General features: G+C 49.5%; 1 pseudogene; it reads left to right on the forward strand.

The window, feature by feature from the left end:
- Positions 1-8952: 8952 nt before the first annotated feature.
- LOC102428110 lies at positions 8953-9453 on the forward strand (annotated as a pseudogene).
- Positions 9454-19686: the final 10233 nt, after the last annotated feature.

The raw sequence follows: 19686 nt of genomic DNA on the forward strand, positions 1-19686 counted from the left end.
ACGAGGTTCTAGCCGCACCAGCTCCTGTTGGCCCAGCCACGGAGGAGACCCCAGGCCCCTCTGCACAGGCCAGAGGGAGTTGGCACAGGGCTGTGCTTTTTGAGGGGAGGCGTGGAAAGGCCAGTGCCTAACTTTGGGAAAATTACTCTGGGTTGGTAGCCCTGGGGGCTATCGTGATGAGCTGATGGCCCTAACCCTGGGAAAGATGGGGCAGCTTGGAAGCAGGTGGAGATGCAAGATCATGGCAGAGACGGTGCTCCCCAAACCCCACCCCTGATCGTTCGCTTCCCCAGCCTCCCTTGAATAGGTGTGGCCTGTAGGAGTGAGGAGTGGGATACAAAGAGCTTCCAAAGCAGATGACCAGCTCCCCAAGGGGAAAGCAGCCCTCACACTGCCACCTCCCCCGCAGGGGGAAAGCAGCCCCCACACTGCCACCTCCCCCGCAGGGGGAAAGCAGCCCCCACACTGCCACCTCCCAGGGGGAAAGCAGCCCCCACACTGCCACCTCCCCCGCAGGGGGAAAGCAGCCCCCCACACTGCCACCTCCCAGGGGGAAAGCAGCCCCCACACTGCCACCTCCCCCGCAGGGGGAAAGCAGCCCCCACACTGCCACCTCCCAGGGGGAAAGCAGCCCCCACACTGCCACCTCCCAGGGGGAAGGCAGCCCCCACACTGCCACCTCCCCCGCAGGGGGAAAGCAGCCCCCACACTGCCACCTCCCCCGCAGGGGGAAAGCAGCCCCCACACTGCCACCTCCCCCGCAGGGGGAAAGCAGCCCCCACACTGCCACCTCTCGGGGGAAAGCAGCCCCCACACTGCCACCCCTGTGCTCTGAGCAAGAACGGGCATCGCTGAGTCCAGCCGTCACACCTGCATTCGGGGCGAAGCTGCTCGCCTGCTGTGGAAATGGCTCAGGGCAGTGAACAACACCCAGGACTGAAGGTGACGAGGACGTGCCCCTGCCATCGAGGCCAGTGAGGCCTCCATTCGGAGGCTCAGCCTCCTCGTGGGAGGCACCACTCAAGGCCCAGGAAGGAAGCGATGGCTATCGTGGGGGCACTGGCTGTGACTCCTGTCACCATGACGAGGCTCCTGGAAAACCTCTCTCGGCTGAATTATCCTTTGTAACCGGAAATGCTGTTTCTCTGTCACCTGAGCTATCATTTATGACAGGAGACCCTGACAACATCATGTTCTCTAAGACCTGGGTTATTTATGACTAGAAACCTTCCTCCTCCAAAATCTGAGCTATCACGTGACTGGAAACATTTTGTGTATAAGCACCTGAATTGTCATTTATGACTGGAAACGTTGCTTCTCTCTCACCTGAGTTTTGATTGAGGACAGGAGACATTCTTCCTCTATAACCTGAGTTATCATTTATGACTAAAAACAGTTGTTCTCTATAAAACAAAGACTGGAAACATTTTGTTTTCTGCCACCTGAATTCTTATTTATGATTGGAAATATTTTACTTTCACCTGAGTTATTGTTTATGACTGAATACGTTCTTGCTTTATCACCAGTTACCTTTTATGACTGAAAAATTCTTCCCCTAGAACCCGAGTTGTCATTATGACTGAAAACCTTCCTCCTGTATAACCTGAGTTACTACTTATGATTGAAAATATTTTGTTCTATTACCTGAATTACTATTTATGACCTCGGATTTTGTTTCTCAAGTACCTCAATTTTTTCTCTATAACCTGAATTATATTAATACTGAAAACCTTCTTCCTCCAAAGCTTTAGTTATCGTATTATTGAAAACGTTTTGTGTCACCTGAATTATCATTTGTGACTGGAAATGTTGTGTCTCTATCACCTGAGTTATCACTTGTGACTTGAGACATTCTTCCTCAATCAGCTGAGTTATCATTATGACTGAAAACATTTTATTCTCTATCAGCTGAGTTACAATATTTGACTGGAAACCTTCTCCCTCTAATCTGAATTACCATTTATTACTGAAAACATTTTGTTCTCTATTACCTGAGGTAACGTTTATGACTGGAAATCTTTTTCTTCTACTACCTGAGTTTTTATTTATGACTAGAGGTCAGGTGCATGGGTGGGGTCCCTCAGGGTGACCTGCAGGGATCGGGCGGAAACCCGCAGTCCAATGCCGCCTGCAGCTCCTACCTGCCGCTCCGCTCATCCCGGCCCCACTGTGCCTGCCACAGGCTCGTGCCCAATCAGTCCCCATGAGGAGAGGTTCGCGCTGCCGCAGGGGAGTGGCCTGTGGGATCAGGCTGAAACCGACTCTCTGACAACCCCCTCCCCCCCCAGGGGTCCCGGATTGCGAGGGCGCAGGCCAGGCTGAGGGACCCCACTGGTGCACCATCATCTAGCCGGGGAGGGACTGTGGGAGGGCTCCAGGGTGTGTCCGGCCCATCTCAGTCTCGATCTACAGGACCCCAGCAGCAAGCTAACCTACCCGTCGGAGCATCTGCCCTCTGGTGGTCAGTGCACGTCATAGCGAGTGATTGAGCAGCCTTAGCATATCATTAGCGTATTATGCTTTGATTGGTTGTTCGGTTGTTCTGCTGTTTGGTTTATTTGCATATTACCCTTTTATTATATAGGAGGATGGGAAACATTCTCCCTCTAATTTCATGACTTAATCTCACTCTCCCTCTAATTTATGACTTAAAACATACTGTTCTCTATCAACTGAGTTGTCATTTATGAATGAAAATGTTTTTCTGGCTACTTATTTATTACTTAAGACAGGCAACATTCTTCCCCTATAACCTGAGTTATCATTTATGACTGGAAACATTTTTCCTATATCATCTGAGTTGTCATTTATGACAAAAAAAAATGTTCTCTATAACCTGAGTTACCATTTACAATGGAAAAATCTTCTTTTTCAATCATTGGAGTTAGCATGACTGAAAACATTTTGTTCTGTCATCTTAAATAACATGACGAAAACTGTTTCTCTATTACCTGAGTTATCATTTATGATTGAAAACATTATTTTCTTTCTCTAGAGTTATCATTTATGACTGGGAATCTTTTTACTCTATAACCTGACTTACCATTTATTACTGAAAACCTTCTTCCACTATAACCTGAGTTACCATTTATGACTGAAAACTTTTTTGTTCTCCCCCTGGCTGGGTGGCGCAGTTGGTTAGAGCATCGTCCTGTACACTGAAAGGTTGTGGGTTCGATTCCCAGTCAGGGCACATACACAGGTTATGGGAGGCAATTGATCCATCTTTCTCTCTCCCTTCCACTCTCTCTAAAAATCATGTTAAAAAACATATCCTCAGGTGAGGATTTAAAAATTAAAAACCTTTTTGTCCTCTATCATCTGATGGCTAGAAACTTTCTCCCCTATATCCTGAGTTATTATTTATTACTGAAAACATTCTCCCTCTAATGTGAGTTGTCATTTACGACTGAAAACCTATCTCTAAGACCCGAGTTATCATGTACGACTAGAACCTTCCTCCTCTATAAACTGAGTTTTCATTTATGATTAAAGATACTTGGTACTCTGCCAATTGATATGTCATTAGTTAATGACATTTTTCTACATCACCTCACTTGTTATTTCTGACTGGAAACTTTCTTCAACTATTGCCTGAGTTATCATTTATGATGGGAACATTTTGACCTCTGTCATCTGAATAATAGTTTATACCTGGAATGGTTCTTCCTCTCTCACCTGTGTTATTATTTGTGACTGGAACATTCTTCCAGTGTCACCTGAGCTACCATATATGACTGAAAACATTTTGTTCTCTATCACCTGAGTTATCCTTTATGACTAAAAACCTTTTCACTCTATAACTGAGATATTATTTATGACTGGAAACACTAATCAGACATATCCTTTATGACAAAACATTTTGTTCTCCATCAACTGAGTTGTCATTTATGGTGGGAGATGTTTCTTTATCACCTTATTTACCATTTGTAACAGGTCACTTGAGTTATCATTTATGACTGGAAACATTCTTCCCTTATCACCTAAGTTGTCATTTATTCCAAAAATATTTTCTTCTTCTATAATCTGAATTATTATTTATGACAGAAAGCCTTTTTAAAATCATGTGAGTTATCATTTATGACAGCAAACATTTTGTTCTCCATCATCTTAAATAGCGTTTATAACTAGAAATGTTTATCACCTGAGTTATCATTTGTTATTAACAACATTATGTTCTCTTTCTCCAGAGTTATCATTTATGACTGGAAATCTCACTGTATAACCTGAGTTGGCATTTACGTCCTCTATCATCTGATATAATTTATACCTGGAAATGTTTCACTATCACCTGTGTTATTATTTGTGACTAGAAATATAGAATATTTCTTCCTCTATAACTGGAGTTACCATTTATGACTGAAAACCTTCTGCTATAACCTGTGTTATCACTTATGACTGGAAACATTTTGTCCTCTATCATCTGAATTATAATCTATGACTAGAAATGTTGTTTCTCTATTACCTGTGTTATCATTTATGACTGAAAACATTTTGTGCTCCATCACCTCAATCATCATTTATTACTGTATATGTTTCTCTGTCAACTGAGTTATAAATGTGACAGGAAACATCCTTCCTCTATAACCTGAGTTATCAATTATGACAAAACATTTTTCTTCTATAACCTGCCTCATTATTTATGACTGAAAACCTTCTTCCACTATTACCTGAGTTATTTATGACTGAAAACATTTTGTTCTTTACCACCTCAGTTATTATTTATGGCTAGAAATGTTTCTCTATCACATCTATAATAATAAAAGCGAAATATGCTAATTAGACCGGACAGCCAAATGACCTTCCGGACGAAGCCTGGGCTGCAAGGGCCGAGCCCCTTGCATGAATTTCTTGCATCAGGCCTCTAGTGAATTATAATTTATGACAGGAAACATTCTTCCACTATCACCTGATTTATCGTTATGACTAAAAACCTTCTTTCATTTTAACCTGAGGAATTATTCTTTATAACTGAAAACATTTTGTCCTTCCTCATCTGAATTATAACTTATTATTGGGTATGTTGTTCTCAACTTGTGTTATCATTTATGAATGGAATCATTCTTTTCATATAACCTGAGATAATTTATGACTGAAGCAATTATGTTCTCTATCATTTGTGTTATTTATGACTAGAAACCTTCTTCCTCTATAACATAATAACAACTTATGACTGAAAATCTTTTTTCTCTGTAACCTTAGTTATCATTTATGACTGCAAACCTTCACCTGTAATAACCTGAGTCATCATTTATGTCTAAAAATATTTTGTTTTCTATCCCTTAAATGATCATTTGTGACTATAAATATCCTTTATCACCTGAGTCATCACTTATGACTGAACACCTTCTTCATCTATAACCTGAGTTAGCATTTATGACTGAAAACATTTTTATATTGACTGAGTTAGCATTTATGATGGAACCTCATGGTTCCCTTTATGACTAGAAAGCTTTTTCATGTTGGTTATCTTTTATGACCAGAAAAATTTTCTCTATTATCTTATTTATCACTTATGACTGAAAATTTTTCTTTCTATATCTCTTGATTTATCATTATGACTGAAAAATCTTCTTTCTCTATAACGGGGTGGGGGATGTCCGGCCCACGGGCTATATAAGGCCTGAAAAATCATTTGGTCTGGCCCTGCCAAGGCATTAGGGGTGAGTTAATTAAATGTTTGACTAAATATAGGAGGCCGATTTTTAAGCTGATAATTTTGTATGACCTGTGAATGATGTTATAAATATCCAAATGGTCCTTGGCAGAAAAGAGGTTCCCACCCCTGCTCTATAGCCTGAGTTATCATTGATGATTGGCTTCCTTTTTTCTTCATCCCTTGACTTATCACTTATGCTTGGATACCTTTATTTTTATTGCCTGTTATTTTTTACGATCGAAACATTTTTTGGAATCCTCGCACAACCACATCAAAATTACAACTAAACTATAGAACAGCCATCTTTCAGAACTACCTGGAATCCAGCTGAACAGAAGTACTGCAACCACGGATATAAAGAGGAACCACATCAAGACTGGTAGGAGGGGTGGAGACAAGGAACGGGCTGGCCCCACCCCCATGTGTGTTGGATAAAAATAGGGAGGGATATCTTGGATGCAGATACCCCCCCTCCCAGGAGTAAGGGGTCCCAGCTCCATAGCAGGACCCCCAGCCCAGGTTTCCAGTGCCAGGAAGAGAACTCCCCATAACTTCTGGCTTTATAAACAAACTTGGATTGTAGCTGAGTGAGACAAAGGGCTGCAGGAGTCCCAGACAGTTCCTCTTAAAGGGCCCAGGGGTGGACTTACTCAGACTCACTGGCTCTGAGCTCCAGTGCTGGGGCACCAAGGACATATGGGGAGGAACCAAGTAGTCTGGCATGGGAGGAGGGAGAGAGCTGGAGGGACAGCTTTCTCCCAGACAGAAGTGCTGTCAGAGGCCATTGCTCCTTTTCTGGGCCCTCTCCCACAGAGCCAGCAGGAGGGCACCATATCTGAGTCTCCATAACCTGGCTAACACTGTTCCCCCTGCCCTGGTGATTCCCTGAGACCCCACCCCACCCAACTTGCAGCCTCACCCAGGCTGCTTCCAGTGTCTTTTCCATACAAATGGCCTGTCTTGGTTTATGCTTAGAACTTCCCTAAAAGTGTGCTGCATACTTCCTACTAAGTGGCCCCAGACCCAGCTCTAGCGGCAGCTGGCCTTAGTTTGCAGCTTGACCGCTCCTGGGCACCTCCAAGCCCAGCACAGTAGTAGCTCTCTGCAGATTGCTTTGTAGCTCATGCTGGGTGGCCCCTGTCAGGGCATCTTTGGTGGCTCACCTTGGCCTGTACCTCTTGAGATGCCCCAGAGCCAACACATCCTGTGGACAATTCCAGACCACAACAAAACGCCACTCAACCTCCTCCACAAGGGACACACTCAAGGGGTGGACTCAGTAGGCACCAGAGCCCTGCTGAACAAATTCTGCTCCATGGTGTCAGCCCCTGCACAGCTGGTCCTCCACAGTGGTTGCAGCTGGTCCTCATGCCAATCAGCCTAGGGGTAAACCCCTCCCATTGAGGTGCCAACAGCAATCAAGGTTCGACTGCAACAGGAGGTGTCCACAGCCCACACAGAGAGTGCACTTGGAGTGCCCAGCTCCGGTGATCAGGGGGGCTCTGCCCAGGACCCTACAGGACACCTCCTACAAGAGGCCACTCGACCAAGCCTGGGAGACATAGCAGCTTTACCTAATACGTAGAAACAACACAGGGAGGCAGCCAACACACGGAGACAAAGAAACGTGTCCCAAATAACTTCACTTACCTTTTATGACTTCAAACCTGGCTCTCCGTCCCATGAGTTACTATTTATAACTTGAAACATTTTTTTCTCTATCGCCTTAGTTATAATTTATAACTGGAAGCACTCTTTTTCTATCATCTTATTTATCTTTTATGACTGAATCTTTCTCTGTCAACTGAGTAATTATTTATAAATGGAAAACTTTTTTCTGCATCACCCTATCATTTATGACTGGAAATCTTCTTCCTCTATTAACTGAATTATGTATATCAGAAACTTTTTCTCTCTCTCTCACACCCTATTTATCATTTATGACTAGAAATCTTTCTTTTCTAGCATCTGATTTATTCTTTATGACTAAGAACCCTCTCTGTATATTGCCTGAGTTTTCTATCATGTGAATTATCATTCATGTCTAGAATCCTTCCTTCGCTATTCACTTATTGTTTATGACACAAAACCTGCTTCTCTGTCTCATTTATGACTGGAAACCTTTATTCTGTATCATCTGACTTAATTTATTGATGGAAACCTTCTTTATCACCTGAGTTATCATCTATGACTAGAAACCTTTTTCTATCACTCATGTTATCATTTATTACTGGAAACCGTCTTTCTCTATCACCCACGTTATCATTAATACTGGATACATACTCTCCATATCTGATGAATATCATCAGTGACTGGAAATCTTTCTTTCCCTCTCACCTAAGTTATTATTTGTACTAGAAAACTTAAAAAAAATAAATCTATGTAGTTTTATTAAGACAAACACTGACAGTGTGGTGTGAAGTTCATATTTAAACAAAGCTTTCACAGGAACCTAGCACATGCCTAAAGAGATTCCACAGTGAGGTTCTGGATGCAGGCCTAGGTGATGTCAAGTCTGATGGATCTCATGATTCAAGACAGCGTTTGGGGTATTAAATAATTCTTAGGATTAAAAAAGAATTCTTTTGTTTTGTGTTTTAAAGTGAACTACTACCCAAGTAGGAAACTTTAATCTTCCTTTTGAGACCAGGGCTTCTGAAATATTTCAACTCTTTTTTTTTAAGGATTTAGATTTTATTTTATTTTTTAATATATTTTTTATTGATTTCCAAGAGGCAGGGAGAGGGAGAGAGAGATAGAAACATCAATGTTGAGAAAGAATCATTGATCTGCTGCCTCCTGCAGGCTCTCCCACTAGGGAGCAAGCCTGCAACCCGGGCATATGACCTGACCAAGAATCAAACCGGTGACCTCCTGGTTCCTGGGTCGATGCTCAACCACTGAGCCACATCCGGTCGGGCTATTTCAACTCTTGAAGTGATTTAATGAACTTGCTGTTACCAATAGCTGCAGAGTTCAAAGTTCAAAACAGAAAGACTCCGAGAGTTTTCTACACTAAGAGCATGGGACCTTCTCTTTACTCTCACACCTCCTATGCCACCCTCTCCCCTCCCCAGATACCTCAGCCAGTGGCTTGGATGGGCAAGCTAATATTTATAACTTCACAACTATTGCTTCAAAAGTGTTTGGACAGAACAGACCCAGGAACGCCCCTTTCAGCCTCTGGCCAATCTCCAGCATCTTATCCAGTCACCATCTTCAGAACCACCCCTAAGACCAGCCAACACACTATTGTTGTTTTTACTGCCTTAACTCCTTGCTGCCGAACAATCATGAGCTCCCAAATTCAACAGAATTATTCCACCGTGGTGGAGGCTGTGGTCAACAGCCTGGCCGACCTGCATCTGCGGGCTGCCCACACCTACCTCTCTCTGAGCTTCTATTTCAACCTCCATGATGAGGATGTGGCACTCCAGGGCATGGGTCACTTCTTCTGTGATTTGGGGGAGAAGAAGCGGGAGAGCGCTGAGCATCTCTTAAAGGTGCAAAGCCAGGGCGGTGGCCCCATTCTCTTCCAGGACGTGCTAAAGCCGCCCCAAGGTGAGTGGGCAAAACTCAGGACGCCATGGCAGCCGCTCTGGCCTTGGAGAAGAACCTGAACCAGGCGCTTTTGGAGCTGTAGGCCCTGGGTTCTACCCACCAGACCCTCAGCTCTGTGACTTCCTGGAGAACCACTTCCTGAGTGAGGAGGTGAAACTCATCAAGAAGATGGGCAACACCTGACTCATATCCACAGGCTGGCCGGCCCCCAGGCTGGGCTGGGCAAGTATCTCTTTGAAAGGCTCACCCTCAATGCCCTAGCCCGTTTGGCTCAGTGGATAGAGTGTCAGCCTGCGGATCAAAGAGTCTCGGGTTCGATTCTTGTTAAGGGCATGTACCTTGGTTGCAGGCTTCTCCCTGGTCCGGGCCCTGGTCAGGGCTCGTGCAAAAGGCAAGCAATCGATGTGTTTCTCTCACATTGATGTTTCTCTCTGTCTTTCCCTCTCTCTTCCACTCTCTCTAAAAGATCAATGGAAAAATATCCTCAGTTGAGGATTAACAAACAAAAAAAAGAAAGGCTCACCTTCAAGCATGACTAGGAGCCTTTGGAGCCCAGGGGCCTTTGAGGGCCCCTCTGCATCCCCTGGTGTCTGGCTTTTCCCTGAGCCTCTCCCCGAAACTACTAGCCATTCTTTTAACCACCCTGGAGCCCTCTCCCATGCATCAGACCAAATGGAAACAATAAAGCTTTGTGCAGAAAAAAAAAAAAAGAAAAGAAAAGAAAGAAAGAACAGCATTAAGCTCAGGCAGGGAACACCTAGGCTTATAAGTTTCAGGCATTCACGGCTTTTAAACAGTTTCTCATAGTCCTCATGTATTTATCTTTTTGAAAAGATAAAATATTCTGGACACAGAATCGCATCATCGTAGATCGCCTTTGACTGACACACCCATCCCACATGCCCACAGGAACAGGCTGCCACCCGCCAGCCAGCGCCCTTCCCCCACCCCAGACTCTGTGACCCCGGGTGGCTCCGTGGAAAGTTTCAGTGGAGGGAGCATTTGCTCTGACTTCATACACATTTTCAGAACCACACAGCTGCGTGCCTGGCTTAGAGGATGCTAGGGCCTCCCTGCCTGACCAGGCGATGAGTTGGCTGAGCCCAGAGCACATCTTCAGACTTAGCAGAAAATACAAGCATGATTCTCTCTGGCCCTGTGACCCAAGCTGAGCCTGCAGCTGTCCCGGGAGCGGGTGAGGACTCTTCTTCCCTCATTTACCGTACGGACTGGTGTCACCTGTCCCTTCGGGTGGTGGGTGCATCTGTGTGAGAAGCTCCAGCCTGTGGGATTGGGGCCCTGCTCACGGGGGGCGGGTATGTGGGTGATGTGGCTGGTGGCACTCCACATTTCACTGTTCTTGTGTCAGTCAAGAGAATCTAAGTCCAAATTACCCAATTCTTAGGAAACTGTGTACCCATGCCCTGTGTGTTTAGTTCAGCTTTCCTCCTGAAGACAGGAGGGACTGTGCCAGAAAGACTCCAACAGGACAGACAGATGGCAGGACTTGGCTTCCACTGGGCAGGCCTGGGACACACAGACAACCACAACAATTGTATGCACACAACCACATGCACACAATCAAATGCATGTGATTGCACACACACAATCTCACACATGCACATGTGTAGCCTGCTGTGAGCTTCCCAGTGTCTGCCCAGGTGTGTTGGCCCATGGCCACCGTGCTCTCTCTGGTTTCGCTTGGACACACAGTGATGAGATGGCCACTCCCCATCAGTCCTGTGCACGGCTGTGGGCAGGTGGAAAGGGCTCAGAAACCGCTGTGGGCTTGCGGGTGTCGACAACCCAGCGTGCAGCGGCTTCTCCCTCTTGCAGAGCAGGGGCCACTGCCTTGCTTCTGTTGCCGCGGTCTATGTTTTCCCTACCGGTCAGCTCCCCAGGCAGAGTCTCTGTGTCCCTCCTGCCCCCAGCCGTCAGCTGTCATGGGCTCAGGCCTGGTCACCGCTGACTCCACCGCATACAGCCTGTCACCCCGTCTCTCCTGCCCATACTTGAAGTCTCAGGCAGCTCGGCCACAGTTCCCCACTTGAGGAAAAAGGGCTGATGTCTGAGTGGCCTTGAATCCCACTATCAGGGACGGCCCCAAACCCAACTAAGGGGCTAGATCTAACTGTTGGCTGTTGCTTTAAAACAACACACACACACACACACACAAAACACTTCCTTTTAGTCATTTCAGAAAGAGTTCTTTTCTCTGCCTTCAGGCACACGGGAGGCCCTGAATTGAGCAATTGCGCCATCAGCGATTCTGACAGCAGGAGCCTTCGGGGAACACTGCAGAGGGGATGGGGAGCACCCCTTCAGTGACTCAGTGAGGACAGCAAACTGGGGCCTCCCGATCCGAGGGAGGGGCTTAGACATCCAGGAACACGAAGGAGCCATTTTCCAAGAAAAGCAAGACCAGGCTGAAACTTTCCACCTCGCAGGCCCAGTCTCTGCTGGGGCCTGGCCCACCCTGCTGGGCCCTCCTTTCTGAGATGGACTGGCCAGGGTTCTCACCTCAGGGGAAGACAGGTAGCACTCGGCGAGGACGCCACCGTCCTGCCAGAATCGGCTGTTTCTGGCTCAACTTTCTTCCCTTTGCATAAACTCGGCCAAACCAGCTCAGCCTTCCTCAAGTCGCACCTCTGTACTTGGGCCTCCGCACCCACTCAGCGGCGTGTCTGTGTTCTGCACCAGTGCTCGGAGGGGGGGCGTGGCCACCCTGTGCCCACCATTCAGTCCCTTCTCAAGGGAACAGAGTGGCCTGCTCAGAGGACACGGTGGCCACGTGGCAGACGCCCTCCTCCCTACACCCAGGCCTCCCCCTGCCCGTTACACCAGCTGCTCTAGACTGGGCTTGGGGGATGAACTGCAGCCTTGCTGTCCACTTCGTGGAGTAAATCAGAGAACTGATGGTGATAATAAGACCGTGCAACATCATCAACTAGTAGTCCCCTCCTGGGTGCGCGGGAAGAGTGGGCTGCCGGCATGGGAGCCGGGGAAGCCTCTGCACCTTCTGTGTCAGGACGGCCGGAGCCACGCAGGTCCAGCAGGGAAAGCCAACTCCTGGCCCACCAGCCTGCCACAGGCTTGTTATGTTTTCTACTGAGACACGCGACTTCTTTCATCTCCCTTTGAAGAACAATTGGCAAATGTTCCAGCTAGCTTTTCTTCAGCTTCACTTTTGGAATGAAAGGGAAGTAAGGCCATTTCTTGGGCTGGATGGACAGATGGAGAAACCGTGTTCGCCCGTGTCCCGACCGTGTACTTTCCCGTTCTCCCTGCTCAGTGTTTACTTAGCACAAGAAGCGAGTAAAATTACTGGGAACTAAACGTCCAGCCAGTGAACGAGGAGCTGTCAGGTTACAATGATCAAAGGCTTTGATCTTAAATTGTGTGTATCTACCAACCAGACCCTTCATCTCATTTTTGTAAGAAATTGGAGTTGACGCCTTGTTTGCACAGCATAAACCCTTCAGTCATGGAGACCCTTAGGAAGTGGGGTGCTCCTGAGCACCAAGGCTGAGCCCTCAGTGACAGACCAGGGTCCCGGGGAGCTGCTCACACCCTGACGGCCCCCGCACTCTGAGCTGGCCTGGCCTCGGCCGACCTGCAATGGCTGGGTAAGTCCATCCTGTGCTCAGTCCAGGCACCTCATCCAAATGATGCCATAACGGCCTCACAGGTTACTGGGGGGTATTTCAAGCCAAGAGTACATTTTTGGTGTTTTTTTATTTGTTTGTTTGTTTTTAATGTTTTTAAATTCATTTAGAGAGAGAGGGATGGAAACATTGATGAGAGAGAAACATTGATCAGTTGCCTCCTGCATATCCCCTACTCGGGATCGAGCCCACAACCTGGGCATATGCCCTGACAGGGAATCGAACCAGTGACCTTTTGGTTCATTGGTCGATGCTCAACCACTGAGCACACCGGCCAGGCACTGGCAGGTATTTCAGAAAGTGCTTCTTAAAGTGCTCCAAGGATGAGCATGGTGGGAGCGGGGGCAGCCGCCTGCCTCTTGCATCATGTTATTCTTACATGGGCCCCATTTGTCCCCCACATAAACCCTACTTGAGGTTTCCCTGTTATGCTGGTGAGTGACAGAGTTGGCGCAGCCTTGCCAGGGCCACGTGACTAGCAGCGGTGGCTCTGGGGCCACGGCACGCAGCGCACAGAAGGCCAGGTCTGTGGCTGATGCCACATGCTGTCCTTTAGGAGGCTGCAGGCTTTCAAACACAAAGCAGCACTAAGAAACTCAACCCTGAGAAAGCGGTTCTCAGCCAGCCTTGCTCTGTTCTTGTCTAGAGTTGACGGGGAGTTCTGAGCAGGGTGGGAGGGCGGGCACCGCTTTTTGTCTGCCCTTAGAGCGGAGGTGTCTGAAATCTGGAGGCTCGTCATCTGTCCCCTCAAATTACAGATTTCCATCTGCGTCACTGCCCACACTTTGCCACTGTGGCTTTCTTTTCCTTCCACCGTTGAGAGCAGGTTTTCTTGGGCTGGTTTGAAGGTTATGCGTCATCTTTATTCTTTCTTTGCTCTGGACTTGTCGGGGTTGCAGTTGGGCTGTTTCCCATCAACAACCTGAGCTGGTCATCATCAGCGCCCCTCTCCTGTGTCCCCTCGGGTCACCCTCACGCTGTCAGCAGGGTCTGTGGGTCCTGAGCTCCCCAAGCCCTTTCACCCTTGTGTCCTCCTTGCACTGTGGCTCCTGTAAAATCCCAGGCCCCCATGGGACTTGGCGCCTGGCTCCACTGTTCGGGGCTGAGAGGCGCAGCTGATGCCAGTCCAGCTGTCTGCAGGGTCCTTTCCCTTGAGCATCTGGACTTTTCTCCTTGGTTTTATGCTCTTAGTTGTTAGGACAGTGGTTACAGGTGGGGTGTTTTCCTCCCCGTGCCCTCTGGCATGCAGCGGACCCTGTCAGTCACAGTCTGGTTTCTCTTTTCATAAGTCTTTTTATGTGTTTCCATGTTCACCAATATGTTTCTCTCCTCTGGGACCCCTCGGATGCGGGGCCCCTCTGTCCTCAGTGCCTTCTTTCTTCTCGCTTCTCTCTCGTGCGCCTGCACCTGGCTGGGCTCACCCGGCTGCTGGGGCCCGGGAAGCCTTTACCCTTCTGAGTTCTGTATTTCAGCTCTGCGCCTCTCATTCCTGATGTTTCTGACTCATTCTCTTCATAACTGCTCCTTCCGTGCTACACCCCCTTCCTCGTCTCCAGAGTGATCTGACGACGTTTCCTTGTTATTCTGCTAATGTGGAAGTGACACTCTCTGCTGTTGCCATGGTTGCTGTGGGGTGTGACGTGCTCCCTGGAGTCTGAACACCTGGGCCTCCGCTGGAAAGTACAGAGCACCTGGGAAGCTGCGCGCCTGTCGGTCCTCCCGACGCCGGTGCTGCCGCTGCATTCGACCTCGGACCCCGAGCCCTGGCTGCCCTTTTCACAGCCACCATCTGTGTCGGCCTATTCACACATTTGGAGCTGTCGGCCCTCTCCCCTTCCTTACTGCGATGTCGCATCTGGGTTCTGTCAAGTCTGTCTTCACATTTCTGTGTGAGGCCACAAGGCTGGTGCTCAGATGCGGGCGGGCAGATGGCTTCCCCGGGATGGCTCTGAGCATCCTCCCATCCTTGCCAGCTGACGGAGGCCTTGGAGGAGGCCCTCTTTTTTTTAAAAAAAATATGTTTTTTTAATCGATTTTAGAGAGAAAAAGGGAGAGGGAAAGAGATATAGACACATCGATGAGAGGGAAACATGGATTGGGTGCCTCCTGCACCGCCCCCTACTGGAGATGGAGCCTGACCAGGAATTGAACCAGCGACCTCCTGGTGCATGGGACGCTGCTCAACCAACTGAGCCACACCAGCCAGGAGAGGAGGCACACTTAATGTCACTGGTGCTTTGCTGTTTTGGCAGGTGCCTGGCCTGCTAACTTGCTGCTCCAAACTTCTCTGAGGATGTTGATTATGTGCTTTTTAAATATATATTTTATTGATTTTTTTTTTTTTTTTACAGAGAGAAAGGGAGAAGGGTAGAGAGTTAGAAACATCGATGAGAGAGAAACATCAATCAGCTGCCTCCTACACACCCCCTACTGGGGATGTGCCCGCAACCAAGGTACATGCCCTTGACCGGAATCGAACCTGGGACCCTTCAGTCCGCAGGCTGACGCTCTATCCACTGAGCCAAACCGGTTAGGGCTGATTATGTGCTTTTTAGCATCACGTTCTCGCTGTCCCACCACGTCTGGCTCAGGCTGGGCTGTTCAGCTGACATCTTGCTTCCATCCAGGCTGCACTCCTCGGGTTGGGCTCCTAGTCGCACCATGGAGTTGGGTGGGACGGCCGACACCAGGCTTTGTGCAGTCTTGCCTCCTAGTGCACACTCGCTGGCTGCTCCCAGAGGCCATGTCAGGTGTCCATGGCAGGCCCATCCCTGCCTCCTGCCGCACAGGAAAATCTGTCTTCCCAGACTCCACTGGGGGAGGGGGGCAATGACAGGCCAGTCTCCTCTCAGGTCCCTGAACTCATGTCGGGTCCTTGGATTTGGCTCCACGTGGGCGAGGGCCAGACCCCAGCCACTTTCAGCTTCTTCTGTGTCTCCTCCAGCTTCTTTCCCTCCCTCCTCTCCTCCCAGGCAAACCTTAGTCTGGTGGGTGTGAGAGATGTGGGGGCGGAAAAATGGATAGCATATTAAACATATTACGGCACAGGAAAATGTGGCTTTTGAGATGAAATAACCCATCTGAGGCTGCCAGCCAGAAAGAGCCTGAGCTGGGACTGGATTCCTGAGCGGGGCAGCCGCAGGAGGAATCAACGGCTGTTCCAGCCAGGGTCCCGGGCCATCTGGACCCATCCCTGGAAGAGAAGTTCTTTTCTCCTTCTTGCCAGGTTTAACCCTCCCTGGATCTGGCTTCCTAGAGTGTAGATGGTGCACCTGGTCAGTGTGGCCGACACAGCCCATCACTCCTGCCTGTCTGGTGCCTGGATGCCTGCTGGCTCTCACCGGAGTGAGCATCATGGGCTGCCACGTGCCCAGGGCACAGACGCCGAGAGGGCGACTCGTGCAGCGAAGGTGGGCACGTGGGGCTGGCCTCCCAGGTTCCTCACAACAGCCCCAGAGGCACCTCTACGCCTCAGACAAGAGCCTGGGGTTATGGGAAATGTCAGTCGTTCAACGTGGATTCGTCACAAGTGAAGTCTGGATCGAAATCGGATTTTTTTTTTTTATAAAGAACTCAGCTCTTCACCCCTTTGCAGTGGTTTTCATAGTTTTTAAAATCCATCAACACTTCTTTCAGGAGAAATCTCACCCAGAAGCCCAATCAGTGAATGAGGTGAACCAAAGCTTCTCTGGCTGAAGGGCAGGTGGAACCGGGGCCCTGGGCTGGTGCTGTGGCCGCTGTGTGACCTGCCCCTCTCCGTGGTGGCTCCGACACATGGCCCGGCGGGGGACGTCCGAGACACGCCTAGGCCGCTCCTGCAGGCTGCCTCTCAGGAAGGATATTCTGTCTGTCTTGTTTGTGGTGGGAAAACGCAGTGTGGGGAGGGCAGGCTGGGAGAGGCCTGTGCTGGGACTGGTTGGGGGGAGCATGCACGGTTGGCTCCAGGAGAGCCCGACCTGGGAGCCCACGGGGAGCCTCGAAATCTCTTCGTGACATTGAGGGAAAAGAGAAGACGGTTGGGGTGGCTGGGCCAGCGGCCCTGTGCCCTGGTTCACCGGGGCGGCTAGAGAGGTCCTGTGGCTCAGCTGCCGAGATCCCAGACCCCGCGTCCCATAACACGGAGCCCGCAGCACGGGTATTGCTGCAGAAAAGCCATGCTGAGCTGCACGGGAGTTCCAGCCACTGAAACAGCAGGTTCCCACGAGTCATCGACTCTGCCAAACTGGGTCTTGTCGAACTGGGGCTGGGGCCCTCGCTGAGAGAGGAAGTCAGCGGGTGCTCTGGGCCCTAACAGGGAAGCCAAGAAGCAACACCAGCAACAGCTGCCAAATGGGCCCCGGTGGGCAGGGACCTGCAGTGATGCTCACCTGTCACTCAGGGAACAAAGCCACATCCCACAGCTGCCCCAGGGGAGCAGGACCACCTATCACTGCCAGGCTAGGACCCAGGGAGTGGCTCCAGCCAACACTCAGGTGTGAAAGCTTCCAGGATGCTCATGGGCAGTGACCTCATGCAGAATCCGATGTGGCATCTGTGTTTTGTTGACTTACATTTCCCTCCCATCACAATGCTGGTCAAAAGCAGGACTGAAGCGCCACTCCCATGCTCCTTCAGTCCTGGCCCCGCTGACCCATCCAGTGCCACAAGGAAGGTGTCTGGCTGGACAGAGTGGCTCCACGTTCTGGGCTGGGCCAGGCCACTTCCTTCCCCTTCCCAGATCCTGGCCCAGTGACCCTGGCTCTGGGTCAGGCAGCTCAGCAGGAAAGGGCCCTGGGAGTGAGGGCAGATGGAGGGAGGACATGGAGGACATCCTGTGTACAGAGGGCATCGGCCCCAGCTGGGTGGAGACAGAAGGGTGTGGAGAAGGACGGCGGTCAAATCTGCTCCTTCTATTGTCCAGCCTGCCCTGTGCTCCGGTGATTCTCGTAACTTCCTGCATCAGATGCTTAGCTCATAATGACCCTCTTCTTCTCCAGTATAAGCATTTAATGCATTTCCCAGCACCAGTCCTGCAGGACCCTACAGCACCCACTCCAAAGTGTTCTCACTTCTGTGTGACCCAGGAGTCACCTAGACGTATGTTTTAAGTTTTCGGAAGCATTTCAAATAGGTATTTTTGCTACCTATTTTCTCTTCTTTTTCTCTTCTCTTCTCTTCTCTTCTCTTCTCTTCTCTTCTCTTCTCTTCTTCTCTCTCTTTATCTCTCTCTCTCCTTCTCTCTCTCTCCCTCTCCTTCTTCCTCTCTCCCTCTCTCAGGTATCTCTAGGAATGCATGGGTATTTGAAAATTTAGTATTTTATAATCCATTATCCTCTTTTTTTTCTATTGCCCAAATGTCTCAAATTTAACCAGTGGCAGCTACACATGGATGTGGCATTTGTCTCTTTACTATATCTCAGGGATCTTTAATGCTTTTTTAAAAAGCAAGAACTTCTGACAGAGGCCTCCAGCTTCATGTGATCACGTTTTTTCCATCTACTGCCCATGCCCTGCCTCCCCACGTTCCCTCTGGCTCAGAGAGTGGTGGCCTGATCTTCATCTGAGCTGGAGGGGCCTTGGATGGAAGGAGGCAGTGGTCTTGACGGACAGGATATTTTTCTTCTGCAGGTTTTTCTGAAAATTGACTGTGTGTGTGCATTACAAGGCCCTCCCGGGGCCTGTGAACCTAGAGACTCTGGTCTTGAATGGTTTTGCATAAACGCTTGGCCCCATGCAAACAGATTCAAAAGGCCACATGCAAGACTGCAACGTGAGCTCACACAATCAGGAAATGCGCTCTGGGACGGGCGTCTGGGCGTAGACGTGGGGTCCACACTCACTGGCTCTGCTGAAGCTGAGAGAGAGGATCCACAGGTTCTACAGCAGACCCCCTGAGAGCTACGTCAGGTATCACTCAGACCACAGGGTGTGGCTGCAGAGAGGTCTTGGTCCCTCGTCAGCCTCCAAAAGTGGGAGGCATCTACCCTCCCTTCCACTTCACCCAGTGTGAGGTCAGCGGTGAGGTCATGACACCACTGGTTTCCATGCACCACCACCAGGACTCCCCTCAGAAGTCAGAGTCCAGAAAGTGGTGTGAGGTGGGGCCAGGGTGGCTGGCAGTGAAGGCTGGAGCTCACCTGCAGACGTGGCCCACAGATGCGAGAGGCCTGGAAAGGTCCCCTCACCCGGGCCTGTGCAGCGTGGGCAGGAGCACCGGCCTCCTCGGCTCCAGCGCCATCCCTTGTGGAAGAAAATGGCACCCTCTGTCAGCTGAGACACGGTTCCTTTTGTTCTGTGAATGCCTGAGCTGCGGAACCCACGCTGCCAGGAAGCAGGGAGTGGTCGCCCCCAGCCAAACTCTGTCCCGTCTCCCCATCTCCTGCCCAAACTGCAAAACGAAAAATGCTGGGTGGGGAACCTGTCACCGACTGCCCACCCGCAGGCCACCTGTGAAAGTGTTAGCCTCTGAGGCTAACAGGGAACAAATTGTTCATTGAAACAACGTGGCCCCAAACCCACGATTCCCTGCCAGAAACACACCCAGCCACGCTGGAGCTCTCGGGGCGGAGTCTGGCCACATCTGGCTGGCGGGAGATCAATCCAGTGGGAGACACAACAGACTCAGCTTTAAATCAAGTATGGCCTCATTTATTTTCCCTTTGTAGTTCAACAAAGGGTGCCTTCTCAGGGTGGGGGTGAGGAGAGGGGGCCACTCCCCTAGTTCTTCCCCCAGGCAGCTCTGGACAGGAAATAACCACAGCTGGCAGATGCTGCCTCGCCTAATGAGCGCCAGTTCTTGTTCTGAGATGCGCTGCTTTGGAT

This window comes from Myotis lucifugus, unplaced genomic scaffold (assembly GCF_000147115.1).
Source record: "Myotis lucifugus unplaced genomic scaffold, Myoluc2.0 scaffold_0, whole genome shotgun sequence".
Taxonomy (NCBI): Eukaryota; Metazoa; Chordata; class Mammalia; order Chiroptera; family Vespertilionidae; genus Myotis; species Myotis lucifugus.